General features: G+C 51.6%; 1 protein-coding gene across 2 annotated transcripts in view; it reads right to left on the reverse strand.

Moving 5' to 3' along the window:
• The window catches only part of CCND3 (cyclin D3), an 84,685-nt gene extending 67,498 nt beyond the window's left edge, over positions 1 to 17,187 (reverse strand). Inside the window, exon 1 of one of the 2 annotated variants that reach the window (XM_005603910.4) lies at positions 16,702 to 17,187. The gene's annotated coding sequence lies outside the window, so the exon portion shown is untranslated. The remainder of the gene's footprint in view (positions 1 to 16,701) is intronic. The other variant, XM_023624929.2, reaches the window with a different exon arrangement.
• Between the last annotated feature and the right edge of the window lie 153 nt (positions 17,188 to 17,340).

Raw genomic sequence — 17,340 nt, forward strand, 5'->3', positions numbered from 1 at the left:
GGGAGAGACAGAGGGTTTGTGCCACCGCCATTGACATGAAAGGAAAGAGGACAGACTGCATCTTGTGAGGATCTCAGCCCTCCCTCGGAGGAGGAGGGGTCCCTCCCCTTAGCCAGGCCACCGGCATTGTTCAGCAGCAAGAGAGCATGAAGTGGCACTGGGAGCCACTCAGAGGTCCAGGAAGGAGTGAGGAGGCTGAACCAGGCCAGGCCTCAGGGACTCAAGAGAGAAAAGCAGACGCACGCAGGCACAGAGGGTCTGGGATATGCTGAGGGAGGAAACAGGGGCCAGGGCGGCTCTCTGGGGTGGTGAGGGCACGGTGCCTCTCTTCTTGGACTAGCTGGGGAACTGCAAGGCCAAGAGGGGCCCAGAGAGGAGCCTCAGAGAGCAAGGGCCATACTGGAGGACGTGTCCCCACAGAGATTTCCACTTCCCACACCACCCCCTTCCCTGGAGCAAAGAGGTACAGTTGGGGCACCGGGGTCACGGGTAGTGGGAGGCAGGGATCCCACCTGAACCAGAGCAGCGGAGGGAGCCAGGGCCAGAGGAGGGTGTGAGAGGAGACATCTCCCCTGGGCTCAGATGAGAAGTCACAAACCTCACCCACCGAGACAAGGCAGATTCCACGCCTGGTATGTGAGAGAGAAGTGAAACTGCCACTCCATGCCTGCTGCCCCCCCTCCCCACTAGCACCCCCCACCCCCAGCCCGCACTGCACCCCGCCACCCCAAGATGGCAGGCATCCGGCTCCGAGGTGAGGGCCTGCCGCATGCTTTCACAGGCCCCCGCTGGGCCTTTTGAGCTCTGAGCCACAAGGTTGGCTCTCTCAGAGCTGCGACGGCCTGGCCTGGCCTCTACAGGGAGGCAGAAAGGGGACGGGGGAAAACTGAGGGCTTCGAAGCTCCATGAGGTAAAGGACTGGGCCTGTCCTGTTCTTTTCTCTGCCTCCTAGACTGAGCACGGTGCCTGGCGCAACCACAGAAGGCATTCAACAAACAGACACTGAGTGGATGTATGAGTGCATGAATGAGCAAGCCAGTGAGCGAGCGCTGGACCCAGAAGACTGCCCGTCAGCATCTAGCCACCCGGAGACTCACATCGCCAGAGGAGGACCGTTCCCTTCATTTTTGACAAAGCTGGACCTCCTGCTTTAACTCTGCTCACTTTCTGTCTCTGAGACTGAGACTGGCCCCCAGAGCTCTAGAACTCTCCATCTGTCTCCCACCTTCTCGGTGTCTCTACCTCCTGATGCTCGAGATGATTACACCCTCACTGAGGTGCGGGTCGTGACCCCTTCTACCCCATCACAGAAGGGCAGGCCTCCCCAAAGGGTGCATACGGTGCTCTCCAATGGACCCCACCCTGAGCCTACGGTGCTCATGGGACAAGGGCTCCATGAGGACCTCCAACGGCTTCTGGTCGAGGCGAGGGAGAAGCAAACCTCTACCTTTGACCAGAGATGAGGCAGCCCAGGGAAGAGGGCATTAGCCAAGGGGGGTGCCGGCCCCTCTGCCCTGGGCCTCCCCCAGAGAGAAGTCCATCTGAGAACACTTCCCCTCTCAAAAGTTTCACATAGAAAAGCCATCCTCAGGCACATGACACAGGCTCTCTTGGTCCCTGCCCATCTGGATCCTGTGGCAGAGATTGATAATTGCCCCCCAGAATCCATTTCCCCTTCTAACACCTTGCGAACTAGAAGGCCCAGCACGTATGACCCCCAAACTCCCTTGCAGCTGAGTGTGGCGGGTGATCAATTTTCAGCCAAAAAGACAAGTGATCTGGCAATTTTGAGGCCGTGTCCTGAAAAGGGAGGCAGTGTCCCCTCCTTCCTTTTTCTCCCTTCCCACTGGCAGGGTCACAGACGCAGGAGATGTGTGGTGTGCTGCTCCCACACGCGACGGCATGGAGCAGCAACATTACAGGAGGAGCTCGGGTCCTCAACCCTGTAGGGTGCAGATCACCCACCCAGACTTGTACGTGAGAAACTTCCCTTTGGTTTCAGTCCCTGATTTTGGGGTCTCTGTGACAGCAGTCTAACTTCTCCCAATGCCTGGCACGGCCGTTCTCTGGAGGCAGAGACGGGATGCCGATGGGTAGTGGTGTGTGGGAGGGGCCTTCCTCCTTATTTGGGTCCTCAGCTCTCAGTTCCCTACCACCTGACTCCTTCAGATCTGCTTCCCCAAGTGTCGGAGAGGCCTTCCAGGTAGATAAGACACCCCCTGAACCGCCCTCCCCGCCAACTAAGGCAAAATTGCGGCAGGACGTAAAGGTCCCCCTCCCTCACAATACACAGTTTAGTCTTCCCTTCAATTGACCATTTCTCAAAGGATTCATCTCCTTCGTGAGAAAAGGCCCTTCCATGCTCAGGGACCTTGCCAGGCCAACCCCGCCCTACGGGGAGAGGGTCGGGGGGGACAGAAAGCACGCGGGCTTCAGATCTGAGCCCGCATCTCCTCTTTACCACGTCCCAGCCCTGTAAGCCTGGACAAATCTCTTAGTCTCTCTAAGCTTCCATTTCTTCCTTTAGAAAAGGAAGATAATATTAATTGCTTACAGGTTTGTGGAGGGAATTCAAGATTATACACTTGTAAAGTCCCTAGTAGCCTGGCCGGCACACAGTCGGTGCTCACTAAACCGTGGCTGTTATCACTATGCAGATAAGTGTGGGAATCTCGAGGACACAGCTGGAGGAGAGCACTGAATGACCTCTGCAGTGATGGGGTGGAGGAGAGAGTTGGGGGGAAGAGACTGCAGCCATAAAGAGGAAGAGGGAGGCAGAGCTGAAGGTGCTATCAGGGGAGAGGAGAAGAGAGGGCTCAGAGATACCCACACTGGGGGAGAGGGTGGAGGGCACAGCTGTGGTGTCTATCAGCTGTCTCCAGCTCACACAATTCCTCGCCCATCTCACCTCCCCACCCTGCACTTCTGTCTGGGTTGGCCACCCTCACCACCATTACCATTGTTGCCGCACTGTCAGCTGCTGTTTCTTGCCTCATCTTCCTTCCTGCCCTTGATAGGGCAGAAGAAGGGGACGGGAAGCAGCTGCCTTGCCCAGCAACCTCCCTACCTCTATAGGCTAGAGCAGCCCAGGGTGGTGGTGGGGAGCCCAGGCTCTGTAGACAGACGGTCTGGGTTCCATCCCCCGCTCCAGCCCTTAAGAGCTGGTGATCTCAGCAAGTTATGTGGCTTGTCTAATCCTTCAATTTCCTCGTCTGCGCAACAGGGAGAATAGGGCCACGGAGAGGAAGGCGTGAGATCATGCACAGTGAGCCCCCAGCATGGTGTCTGGCGCACAGCAAGGGTTCCATAAATGTTAGCTATCACCAGAGCTGTCTTCCTGGGCACATGACCTGTGCAGTCACACAGCCCCGTGCTCAGAAGGACCCTGCGCTTGGTTTAATGCTCTCTGGTCATCATCTTGAAATTCTTAATAATTTTTGAACAAGGGGTGCTGTAAACCATGTAGTCGGTCCTGGCTATTATTAGCATGCATTTTTGAGTCTGCTGGCTGGGGGGTGGCTATGTAAGGGAGGAGATACCCAGCAGTCTGCTGGAGATGTGAGACATTAGAGCGCCTTGGGGACCTCAAGGGAGTCCTTTAAGTACAGTGATGTGGGTCCTTGCCAGGTTTCCAGTTAGGGACTGAGAGGGTAGTGAGACCCCCATGCACACCCGCACAGGACACTGGGGATAGATGGGGGTGCCTTCCCCTCAGACAGCCAGGCTAATAGGCGGCCTCCAGAGCCCACCACTACCTTCCTCTTTCAACTCGCCTCCCACCAAGGGCAAAGGTGCCTGGGCAAACACCCACCCATCTGCCCCCTGGATCTGATCCTCTGTATGCCCAGGACAGAGGCCATGTACAAGTCAGGAGTACAGGAGTTACGTCCAGAGCCCCTACATCTTTGGGACATGGAAGTACTTCATGGCGGGAACCAGTGCTGCCCTGAAGCCCCTCAGTGCCCAGGTCCAACTCAGTCTTGCTGTTCAGGTTGGACCCGGGATGAGAGTCACGCAGAAGAAGGGACATCGTTAACTACTACTGCTGGTGGCCCAAGGGTTGGCCCAGCCCCAGGAGACAGAAAATGTCTGCTCCTTCTATCTCCTTGACCTTAAACCCCAGGTTAGCACGTCTAGAAAGCAGTCTGAGGTGATTGGGGCGGTGACTTGAACCCTCAGGAGACATGGAGCCTTGCAGGGGTGGTTCCTTGGAGTTGGGGGTACCCCACAGCACTATGACGAGGAATGACCCCCCAGAACTGCCATAAGCCACCTCGGGAGGCACATCTGGTACCTGCTGTCTGTCTCCCCTACTGGATTCTGAGTTCCTGGAGGGCAGGGCCCACCCACAGTGAGAGCTGACCAGATGTTTGCAGACACCCTCCTCCCCAACACCCCACACTGCCCCAGGTCCTGTCCCATGTTCCCCAGCCTCGCCACCACAGCCCGGCCCTCTTCTGTTCCTGGGCCTTCCTGGGGTAGCCCACGTGTGAGTCTGAGGGTGGCCCGGTCTGGCAGGTGGAGCCTGGCCCTGGATAAGGCCCCTCTCCATCCGCCTCCGGCCACCTGTCCTGAGTACTCACTCCCTTCCAGACAGCTGGAGAACGGCCCCGGAGCCTCTGGTTAAGGGAGGGGGTGGGTGTGGGAAGGTTCTAAGGGAGCTGAGCCAAGGCCAAGGGGAGGCCCTGCTAGCTGATGGGGATGCTGAGTGTGCATGTACAAGGGGTGGGGGTAGGGGAAGGCACTGGGGAGAAGTGGAAATTGGGGGTGGGACCAGAGAATGGAATGTGGAGTTCATTCTCCTGGGGGCACAGCTGTTTATTTTGATCTTCCCGTCAGCTGCGGCATATTCCTTATCTTCGGGCTCAATCCAGACTCCACCCCCTTCTCTGTTGCTGAGCTGGGGAGGGCAGATACTGTGGGATACAGTCCTGCTCCCTGCTCTCACCACCTTAGGGTCCTTGCTGCTCCAGGCACTAAAAGGGACAAGGAGAGAGCAGGCCCCCAAAAGAAATGCCTGCTCCACACTTCAGACCCACTCTGCACCCATCCACGGGTAACTGGGTTTCGAAAGCAAGTCAATTCACGTCAAGGCCCACGCCCACCTGCCATGACAACCTGAGCTGGTCAGCCTGGCGTTGTGTGTATATTTCAGTTTTATCGGTGCCACAGGACTTGAAGGGCCGGCAAATAGTGCCAGCTTAGTTTGGAACTTGGGACAGAGGCAGCTGTTACCTCCCAGACCACACCAGGCTCTTCTCTGGGCTGACACACTGTAGTCCTCACGCCAGCTTTTTACTTGGCGCCTACTGTCTCCAATGAGATGCTATGAAAATAATAAGAACTGATTTTCTATATACTTATGGAAACACGACTCATGACTTGTTTCGCATTTTTCATGTTATTGCAGAACTGGAACATTTAGAAAAAGAGAAAAAAAACAGAAAAAAAAAGATCACTCACAGTTCTACTACCCAAAAAACAAGCACTGCTAACATTTTGATATATTTTCTTCCGGTTTTTTCTCTATGTATGTGTGTGTGCATGTGTAAAATATATAGTTGTAAATATATTGTATGCACAATTTTGCATCCTGATTTTTTCTTTAATATTACCATAGAATTAATTCTTGTGATATCACACACTTTTGCAATTGACATTTTTAATGGCTATCTAATACTCCATTTAACAGACGTACTATACTTGACTTAACCATTCTCTATTGCCAGGCATTTCCGTTGTTCCAAATTGTTGTCACTGTACAAAACAGTTTGATGAAAATCATCATGGACAAAGGTTTTCTACAGCTAGAATTATTTAAATTAGGAAATTTAAATTAGGAAAGTGGAATTACCAAGGCAGAGGGTCAGAATATTTTGGAGGCATTTGATTTTGATACTTAGAACCAAACTGCTTTCTGAAGTGAGACTTTACCACATGACAAGGCCACCAGCAGCGCAAGAACATGCCCATTCAGATCCACTATCGTGTGAGGACGCCACTCACTGTTAGAAATCTTTTTACGTGTCTAAGTCACGGTACCTTTCGTAAACTATTCTTTTTGGCTGCTGAGCATCCAGTTCCTTTTCCAGCAGTGCTCCCACTTCCTCTTTGCAGATTCCCTCTTCCCTGGTGCAAATCCAGGAGCCAGCCTGCCTGAATTGCTCCGCGGAAACTGGTGGGCCCAGCCCAGCCATTCCCACCATGCCTGGCCATGCAGAGGTGACTGGCCAGCTACTGTCATCTGCCTGTAGGTCCCTCTGCCCAGTTCTCGGGCACTTTGTCAGTTTCTGCCCATTTCCAAACCTGGTTTTCCAGTCTTTCTGGTGAGACTGTGTGTTCCCGACCTTCTTCCAACAAATTCCCTTTGCCTTATATTGGACAATCTGTCTCTGTCGCTAACAGAACCTTGAGAACACCAATGCCTTGCCAACTTAGTGCTTTTCAAAATGCAAGTCAGGACGCTTTACTGGGTCATGAAGTCATGAAGCTAATCATGATCAGCATTTTTTAAAAACCAAACAACAGAATGAAAAAGAAAATATAAAAAGTACATCATCTGGAGTGAGGGTAAGTATTGTTTGGTGAAACCAGTTTGTTTTATATATACATATACATGTGTGTTTATGTGTGTGTGTGTATAAAATGAAAATATTTCTAGTTTTGCAAAACACTGCCCTGACTGAATTGGAGTTACTTGAGAATAAAGAACAGATCATGTCTCCTAAGCGTTTTTTCTATTTCTCCCTAAATCTTTAGTACCTAGGAAAATGTACTTCCTTGCCAAAAGAATGGTATATTTCAAGGTCTACCCACTATCTTCTTCCTGTTCACAGCTGGACATCTCCTCCTACCCTTTACCTAATGATACTTAATGATAAGGGACAAATTTTCCTCCTGGTCTTTAAATTTCTGTTAATGACACCAATATTCTTCCAGCCACCCAGGCTGAAATATTCTGGAGTAGTCCTTAATTAGTCTCATTCATTCATCTACTGAGCACCCACTGGATTGCAGCAGGAGAGAAGGCATACAAGCACACGCTACAACACATGGCAACATACTCCATCTTAGAAGTGTGAATGGTGCCTAACCGGGCAAAGGCAGAGCAATCTCGCAGGGCAGATAATCCTTCATGACTTCCTACCAAATAATTACTAAGTTCTATTGCTTCTACCTTCAAAGTATTTTGCCAAATTACCCCCTCATTTCCATTTCTACTGGCGTCACCCTAGTTTCAATCCTCTTTATATTTAGTATAGACACTCTCTTGCCAACTCTATCATTCAACTACTGCTCTAGAAATCATCTTAAAACAGTTCTGATCCTGCCACCTCCTTGCTCAAAAGCCTTCGATGGCTCCCCATTACCTACCAAATAAAGTGCTAACTCGCCAACTCAACACTGTTGGTTTGGCTTCTTCACCATTGCCCAAAAGGTTTTTTCCAGTTCTATGTCCCACTACACCAGCTATCCTCTAGACCAGTCCAAAAAGTTCTCCCTTTCCAACGAAATGTCAGTCTGAGGCCAGATTTTCTTCACATATGTCAACCGAAACAACATATCGCAACAGACTGAAGCAGAAGCAGATATGATAATCCAGCTGCCGTCTAGTAAGCCAGCCAATAAAGAGATTTACAAAAATAGAAAACAACGCCACCCTTCTCAGTAATACTTCTTTTGGAAAATTCAGTTATTATTTTATAAAAAATATGCTATGTTACCATGCAATGAGGTTTTTATGGTTAAAGGAATTAATGAATATTTTTTAAACTTCTCACTTAAAATTTTTTAATAGCAATTAAACGTCAATAGCGAGAAGTTTCAAAAACAAAAGTCCTTTGGGATCGTCAATAATTTTTTTTTTTTTTAAAGATTTTATTTTTTTCCTTTTTCTCCCCAAAGTCCCCCGGTACATAGTTGTGTATTCTTCGTTGTGGGTTCTTCTAGTTGTGGCATGTGGGACGCTGCCTCAGCGTGGTCTGATGAGCAGTGCCATGTCCGCGCCCAGGATTCGAACCGACGAAACACTGGGCCACCTGCAGCGGAGCGCGCGAACTTAACCACTCGGCCACGGGGCCAGCCCCCAGGATCGTCAATAATTTTTAAGGGTGTAAAGTGCTCCTGAGACCAGCGAGTTTGAGAACTGCTGCCTTAGACTTCACACGTCAGTTTAATTCATTATTCACGTTTTACCCCCTGCTCCAGTGTGTTGCTGGAAATTTTAAACCATTAAAAAAACAAGTGGTCATATTAAGAACAATTATTGTTACACAAATAATAATCATTATAGAAACAGCCACTACCTATTTCAGAAAGAATAATAAAGAATAAGTAAGCCTAATAATTTCCATAGAAACAAGAATAGAAAAGCGATTATTTCTATAACATGGCTTTCAGTAAAAAAACTCAGATATTCAGAAAAGTAAAAAGATACAAAAGTAACCGCCATTTAAAACTGCTCCTCGATAATTTCTCATAAAGTCCACTCTTCTTTTATTTTCTCAAATGGTACCTTTGAGAAGAAATTCCTGGTAATCCATCCGAAGGCAACTGCTCCTTCCTCCAGATTCCCCCAGAACTGTCACTCAGACCTTTCTTGTGGCCCAGGGAGTCCGTAAGAGCCCGTGAGCGAATGCAGGCTGAATTCCCAAATGTGCACATTTAACTGAATTGATTGAACTGATCACAAATTCAACTATACCTCCTGGAGGAGATACCAAGGAAGCACAGAAATCTACGCATTGTTTATACAACGTGGTCCCTTAACCCCAGCTCAACACAATGTTCAACCAAAGACTCAGCCGACTGTCCCAGTGAAAACTAGCTATGCTGGAGATTCTTAGAGATGGAAGAGGATGCCCAAACTATGTATACTGTGTTTAATGAGCAGTTTAAGGAGACTTCAACAGTAATTTTTTTTTTGAGGAAGATTAGCCCTGAGGTAACATCCGTGTCCATCTTCCTCTACTTTTTATATGTGGGATGCCCGCCACAGCACAGCTCAACAAGCAGTGCACAGGTCTGCACCCGGGATCCAAACCGGTGGACCCCAGGCAGCTAAAGCAGAACGTGTGACCTTAACGCTGTGCCACCGGCCTGGCCCCCTTTAACAGTAATTTTGATGTGTGTTTTGTTTTTACACTGCCTTAAGCCAACACTGCATAAAATGTGGCTCTACTGGAAATGAGGAACGGACAAGACCTCTAGGACTTACAGACATTACTGGAAGGATATACCAGGTGGGTGAGCCCAGGAATCCTAGACCCATACGTCCTGTCCTCTGGACAGGGTATGTAGCTGTTTCTGGGTGGAATATCTTGTAGGTGAAGGTTACAGGTCCAGCACTAGAATCCAGTTTAACCACCAACTCCAGAGGCATGCCCTCTGCCACTGCTCTGGTGCCACACCCCTGCCAAAGCCTGAGTCTGGGGGAGACAAAGGGAAGGAAAATGAGCGTTGGAGGGAGAGCTGGAGGAAAAGCTTGTTTGCACCACCACCGCGATTGGGGCGGCTGTGGTCGGGCTGATTCATCCAGGGCTCCCCAGATAGGTCAGGGCCCCAGCCCCACCTAGCAAAGCTCACATCGCCACCACCCACTCCCGCTTCCTGGGTCGTGTGCAACACCTGATCTGCCTGCTAGGGCAGGGCTGGGCCACCCTCGCTCCTTCCCTTCCTTCTTGCTTGGCTTACTGGACAACCCCAAAGCTCTGAGAGATGGAGGTGGCTCTGGGCTTCCCTGGGGAACTTGTATCTACACTACCACACCTCCGCACAGATGTGCAAGTCACCACCAATACACCGTCACACGGAGAAGGAGCCCAGGGGCCTCCCAGCCTGCTCCACCTGTCCTGACGCTGTGTTCAGGACGTCTCAACAGGGAACCTGGGTCATCTCACACTCCCCCTGGTGGGTGGGCATACACACATGATGTGCGCAGAAAGTCTGACGGGTCAGAGTTCTTCCAGCCACCAGGCTCTCAATACCGACCCGCTGTATGACCTCGGGCAAGTTATTTAACCTCTGTGCCTTATTTAACCCTGTTTAAATAAGTTAGTTAACCCAAGTTATTTAACCCTGTTTCCTCTGGAAAATGAGGGAACCTCATAGGATTCTTGTGAGGAATAAATAAGAAACAAGTTAATAAATATACATGTTTATTATAAACTTACGTATCTACAAATGGTATATACTGTGTGTAGGCGTTTACAACAGTCCCCAGCACATGGAAGTATTGTGCAAATATACGCTATGATTATCCTCAACATCTTCGCTGCCATGTGCCTGGGAAGAAATGAGGGTTCAGAGGAAATCCACACAATAGATTCCTACAAAGAATACCGAAAATGACTTCCAGAAGCTGTGTCAGAGGAAAGGCAGGGAAGAAGCAAGACTTTCTGAGGACCACCCAGGCGGCACCAAGCTCACACCCAGTAGCTGTAAAGAGAGTTTTGAGTTAGAACCCAAGGGGCTGGGCCCAGGCTGAAGAAGACTCAGTTTCCTCAGAGACCAAGAAACCTGAGAGAAAAACTCAGCCTGGTCCTAGAGGAGGAAGTCAAGTCAATGTGAAGAAAAGATGGAGGCTGCCCCAGGACCAGCAAGAACTGACTGACTAGAAGGAAAAAAGAGGCCTAGAAGAAACTAGAATGTTCCACACCCTGGCCCATGCTCAGTCACGCAGTACATCTAAGAGTTTGTAACCCCAAGATCCTCTCTCACTGTGATGAAAATAGAGTCCACATCTGAACAGTCTCCAAGTTTACGGTTCTGTAGTAGATACTGCTGAGAGAAAAGGATTGGAGCTGAGAGGAAAGGAAAAAGCAGCCTTGACTCTCAGGGGCCTGGTGTTGGGAAGAAACAGCACTCCTCCCCCCAGCTTGTGATATCCACTTGCCAGAGCAGAATAAACCCTCCCCTGGGTCCTCTTCAGAGCTGCTTCCTCAGCACCCAGCAGAGGAAGCTTAATAAACACAGCTTAGGAAAGAGTCTGTGAAGGCTAGACAGATGCCTTCCTGGGCATGGCGGCCTGGGGGCCCTCTGTGCCCCAGCCTCCCTTCCCTGGGCGTCCACTCCTCCTCCCACAGCCTCTAACACCTCCAGCTGGAGCCCAAGTCAGAGCCCAAGGTTTGCATCTGCCTGAGGCCCTGCTCGGGCTTCCTTTCCCAGAACTCAGGGCCCCCAAGGGAGGGGGCAGGAGGAGCCGCCTGGAGGAAAGAGAGCAGGGAACAGGAGGGAGGGTGAGTTAGAGCAGACAAAGCTGGGGCCAGAACTGGGAGTTTCTGGGACAGTCCCAATTTCGAGGATTCTGTCCAACTGTCTGACCACAGGCCAGAACTTGTGGGCCGATTTTTCTTTTAGACAAAAGGATGAAATGAAGTCATAGGTGGGATGGTGAGGAAAGAAACAAGGGCTGCCTCCTTGTTTTTGGACAGCCCCATGCCCGCCCTGAGGAGCTCCATCTGGGAGACGATTATGACGATGATATGATGATGACAAAGGGATCACGTATAAGGACTTAGGACACGCTTGGCACTCGGTGGGGCTTCATATGTGTTAAGTGAGGAGGGTGGGCTCTGAAGCCTCAGTCTCTTTCTCTGTAACCACTCTGTGCCTCAGTTTCCTCCTCCGTAAAGGCATAACAGTGCCCCCCTCATAGAGCTGTTGTGAGGACACAAAAAGATAATAACCGTCCGTCGTAAGGTAAGCATTCAATGACTATTAACCATTGTTAATCCTCACAATGACCCTTGAGGTAGGGACTACCGTTACGCCCACTTTACAGATGAGGAAATGCAGTGTCACACAGCCAGGAAGGAGCCAAGCTAGGACGTAGACCAGGGCAGTTTCTCTACTGAACACAGGCTCTCTCGACCACTCCATGAGAGAAAGCTCAGATGAGGGGTGAAGTGCACAAAGTTTACAGCCAAATGGCCAAATCAGACTCCCAGCTCAGCCACTCACCAGTTGTGTAAATGGAAGCCAACTGCCTAACCCTTGGTGCCTTGGTTTGCCCATCTATAAAATGGGCAGCCTGCTGCTGGGGGGAATACGTGGGTTACTAAGCGCTTGGAACACTACTATGGCTGGCCTCTTTCTCTGGGCCTGTCCTTCATGATGCCCTCTGGCCACAGGCCTTGGAACTGCCCTCTCTGTCCTTGCTCAAGCTGGGCCCTGCCTGCTGTGTCCCTGGGGCCCCAGCAGCTCTGTGCCTTTCTAAGGGTCTGGGTGGCAGCAAGCAGATCTGGGCCAAGAAACGGGGCACCAAGTCCTCCCACCCCCATCTTTCCTAGAGACAGTGCCTGGGCCCCTGCTTTCTCTCCTTAGGAGTGGCTGATCCTGGGGAATTTCAACCAGGGTGGAGGAACTGGTCAGGCTGCTGAGGGCAAATAGTTTCAGAGAGGTGTGTCTTCTGAGGCCCCTTAAAGGAGATGACATGGGTGTCATGCCTTTGAAGGGTAAGAAAGGCCGTGCCACATTAGGTACGATGCCATGCTCACAGGGGCTGCCGGCCTTACCCTGTGCTCCCAACACATGGGTCCTTCTATCTCAAGGGCAAAGGAAGGTCAGGGAGGAGAAAGAGAAGGTGCGGGAGGGAGGAGGTCCCTGACCTGGAGAAGGCAGCCTGCCCCAGGGGCAGAGGCCAGCATGTTCGGGCCTGAGCCGGGAGGAGACCTGGAGCACATTTTATGGGGGCCGTGCTGGGTCAAAAGTGGTGCTCTGGGCCCTGGTGTGTAGACAGCTGGGGATGGGGTGGGCAACAGGCACCAGGAAACCAGCTGGCAGCTGAAGGATAGGCGGCGCTCTTCACCCCATCCAGCAGCCCCTGGAGCAACACACTGGGCAACAGCCCCACCTGGTGGACAGATGAGGACCACCATCCGCCAGGGAGCGCGGAGGAGCCAGGGGACCACGTGGAAGGGGAGTGCGGGTGAATAATCATATGGGGGGTTTCAAGAGGGACGGGGCTTGGAGGTCTTCTCGCTGGCAGAACCCCTCCTAAGCACGTCCTCTAGACTCCCCTAGACGAGGACTCACTTCCTCAGCAGGGGACTAGGCAATTATTTGTCAGGAAGTTCTCACGCTTTTTGGAAATCTGCCTCCACCAGTGTCGCCCCCTCGCAGCCCCCCCCCCCGCCCCCCCCGGCCCGCCACCTGAGGGCTTCCAAAGGCAACCTTTCAAATATTTGAGCACCGTTATAATATTCCTCTTGAACTTTCTCCCCATTTGCTTCAAACTTCCAGAGTCTGACTTCAACCTTTCACCCACTGCATCTTTTTCTCACTCGGTTATCCTTTTTAAATAGATGAACTTTCAAGGAATCCCTGCTAATTCTGTGCCCAAAGCTCATCCTCTCCCCACACCTGCAGCATCACTTTTAAAACGCCTTTGGATCTCAATGTCCCTATTGTTCAGGGTCTGATATGTTGGGGAAGCTGATGCTCTGATTTGGGGGTTAATTTAGATGTCAAGGGCACTGGCTTTGAAATCAGGCAGACAAGTGTTCAAAGCTGGGCTCTTCTAATGACTAGCTGCGTGACCTCAGGGAAGTTTCTTAGCCTTTCTGAGCCTGTTCCCTCATCTGTAAATTGAGGGTAGAGGTATTTACTACCTGGAGTTGTGGTGACTATTAACTGAGATAAGGCAGGTAAAATACGTAGCAAGATGTGTTGCTCCTGGCAATATCATTCAGCTCCTAAATGGCCATTATAACCACATGCCTCTGAGATTAAGGGCTGTAGGGAATGCTTCGGGGAAGAGAAAGGTGAAAGGGCAGAGAGAAGGAGAAAGGGAGACCTTCTAGGGTTAATCAGCCTTTCCCAACCGGTAGGAATCCAGGGGGAAATCAACAAAGAGGTACCTTGTTCCAATCCCTTTTCCAGGGTGTCTTTGGCCCCCTGCTGCAATGGGGCAGGGCTTGACGGCTCTTTGAAACTCAAGAGAGTTTAAAATTTAAATGTCTTTGAGGGCAAGAGAAACACACCAAAATAAACACACCTACCACCACTCAGCAGAGAAAGGGAAACTTGGCAGGGGCCCCAGAACTTTCCCCACCCCCAGCCCTCCCTAAACTTCCTCTTGTGGTTTTCTCAAGAGTACAACCTGTTCTCCCCAGCGCCTGGGTAGGGGGCCGGGGCATGCCAAGGGTTCCACTGCACCCCACCCTATGCTGAGGGAGGAAGGGCTGTGTGTGTGTGGCAGAGGAGCAGCCTGGTACATCGGGCTTACCTGTTATCTCGGTGTGGCCACCTGTACCCGTAACTTCCAGCATCAACACCCATCCCCCCAACACACCCCCCCTTTCTCAAAGACGGAGGCACGAGGTGGTTTGATTGCTGGCAGAGAGGGACCGTCTTGGGGCCTCCCCAGATCAGTGCAGAAGGCTCTTGTGAGAAACCTAGAGTTTCAGAGAGGCAATGGAAAAATGGGTTCCCATGGAACCTCTGCTGAGGCCTGGCTCACATCATAAGCAGTGTCCCAGCCTGCTTGGAGGGATGGGGTTAGACACACAGGTGCACCTTTGGGAAGAGGAGTGAGCAACTTAAGATTGCTTCCACTCCTTGACCATCTTCCTTCCTTAGCTACCAAGTTGGACTGTTCCTCTTGGAATCTAGAATATGAGGGTCTGCGTGATTCTTAAAGATTCCCAACAAAAGAGGTGTCTTGGTTTTCCACAACCCCAGATGCTGGCACATGACATTCATGCTGTGTTCTTTCTTGCATCAAACCTTGGTTTGTTCCTCTTAGTGAGTGAGGCTTACTCAGGAAAACACACACACACACACACACACACACACACACAGGGCCATTCAGAAAGGATACAAGCTCTGTACAGTCGCCATAACCCTATGGCCCCCGGGCCTGGTGGGGCTCCTTGCAAACAGTACCAGCACCCACACTCAGCTAACAGATTGCTGTCCTCTTTATCACCCAAGATACAGGACCGTGGACTCCCTTTCGGAAATTCTTAAGCCCCTGGCTCAAGTGCACATTCTATGTGGTCAGTCATGGAAGCAGGCTAGCCTAATGGTTAAGAACAGGGCCCCCCAAATCAAGTGACCTGGGTTTAAATCGCAGCTCTGCCATTTATTTCTGATGTCCTCTTTAGGAAAATCACACATCTCCTCTGTGCCTGAGCTGCCTCACCTACAAAGTGGAGATAAGCCTAGTGCTTACCTCATAGGACTGCTGGGAGGATCAAATGAGACATTACACCTACAACATTTAGAAGAGCACCTGCCAGTGCTATATAGTGTTAGCTAATATTCTGAGCTCTCAAAGGAAGGAAACAGGAAAGAGAAGGCGCTTGGGACCACGGAGGTCATGGTCTCAAGGACTGGACATAGACTGGGACCCTCCTGGAATTCTCAGAGATCCTTTCGATTCCGAATTGCAGGGGGGTAGAAGCTCTGACTTGTTTTCCATTACATCCCCAACATCTAGCCTGTGCAGGCGGAGTAAGGCCACAGCAAACAGGTGATGTGTCCATCAACTCTCAAAGCAGCCCCAGAATTGAAAGAGCAGAAGAATCTGCAGGAAAGCAAAGGGGGCTCCTGTTCTCATCACCCATGGTCTGGTCCCAAAGAATACTGAGTTGGGGGGCACAGAGCAAGCATTTGTTAGAGGAAACAGTCCTAGAGTCCAGAGATGGGCTGTGGGTGCTCCAAGATTGTGTGCACTGTCACATCACCCTCGGGTGGACTCTCCCAGTTGCACCCAGCTGGGAACTTCTGAGTTCTTAGGGATCAGCCCAGAAACTTGCCTTTCCCGGAATTCATCTTGTTCATTCCCACCTCTTTTTCATGCCTAGATATTGGGTTAGAGAGAGCAGGAACCGCATCTGGGTCCTCATTGTATCCCAGTGCCCCACAACACTGTCAGGCTTCAGCACAGCTCCGTAGAACAAACAAGTACCCCCAATGACTTCCCACCACTTCTCTGCCCAGTGACTTTCATCATTCAGAATCCAGCTCAAAAGTCGTCTTCCCTCTGAAGCATTCCCGGCCACTCCAACTTGGTACCCTATCTTTGTCAGTCTATGACCCACACTAGCTGTCGATGATGAACATCACTGCACCCTCAGCATCCCATACCATCCCAGACACATAGTAAGTGCCCAATTAATGTTTGCAAATGAATACGTTAATGCTCCCTTAGTAGCAGCAACCTATTTCTTCAGTTATTTCTCTTGCTGACACATTAAAAGACACAGAAGAGACTAAGGCCATCACTTGTGTATCCATCAGACACCAGAGGCACCAACACTGAGGGGTCCCTCCTTCCATCCCATCCTCTGGCCTCCTCCCTCTGCCCTGGCTGGCAGGAGGACCCGAAGTCTCCTTGCCCACACTGGTTCTGCCCTCCTACTAGCCTCCCCGCCCCCGCATCCGAAGTATGAAGAACAATAGCCCAGCGAAGCCACTAGGCTTCCAGGTCAGCTTGGAGGCACACTGTGTGGATATAGCGGGCTGAGGACTTTAAGGGGCTTCTCTGTCCTTCAGCTACTTGCAAACACCTCACTCAGAGAGAAAATGAGCCGAGCTTCGGGGGACAACGGGGAGGTGATGAGGGTGCGGTGACCTCCTTAACCCACCCATCTCCGACCCCCCTACCCCGAGTGACCAGCCTGAGCTGGAGGCCTCAGCGAAGGAGGGAGATGCTGACACTCCCTCTGTCTTGGTTTCTCCAGCCCTCAAGCCTACCTTCACGGCAGGTGAGCCCCCCGGAGCACCGATTGTGGCCGCAGACACTCTCTCCCGCCGCCTCTGTCTTCTGTCTTTGGGCAGGTGGGGGGTGGGGGGGTCGCAACTTCCAGCCGCGGGGGGGGGGGGGTGTGCACCCCTCCCGCAAGCGCCCAAACCGAACCAGTCTCCACCCCCGCAGGCGCGGCGTGTTTACAAAGTGCGCTCCGCGCCGCAGATCCCGAGTTTAAAGCTGGGCAGGAAGTGGGGAAGAGGGGGCGGGGGAGACAAAGGGGCTGGGTGCTCGACTCAGCTAAAGTTTGGGCCCCGACTCCTCCTGGCGCGGCCCCGCGGCTCACCCTGCGCCGCGCCCCCCGCCTGCAGGCCCCGCCCCCCGTGCCCTAGACGAGGGGCGGGGGAGCCCCCAGGCTCAGGTGCGCGCTGCAGGGCAGTCGCGGCGCAGGTTCCCAGACTTCTGCCTTCTGGGCATTCCGCGTCCATCCGCGCGCTTTCCGGGAAATAAACAACAACGTTAGGCGCTGTTTCTTGACCTCTTACTCCAACTCTGGCACCGTGGCAGACCCTTTGTGTAAATTAGCTCATTTTCCCCCCTGCTTTCAATCCCAGCCCAGTTTCACAAAAGGGGAAACTGAGGCACAG

Source organism: Equus caballus, chromosome 20, assembly GCF_041296265.1.
Source record: "Equus caballus isolate H_3958 breed thoroughbred chromosome 20, TB-T2T, whole genome shotgun sequence".
Taxonomy (NCBI): Eukaryota; Metazoa; Chordata; class Mammalia; order Perissodactyla; family Equidae; genus Equus; species Equus caballus.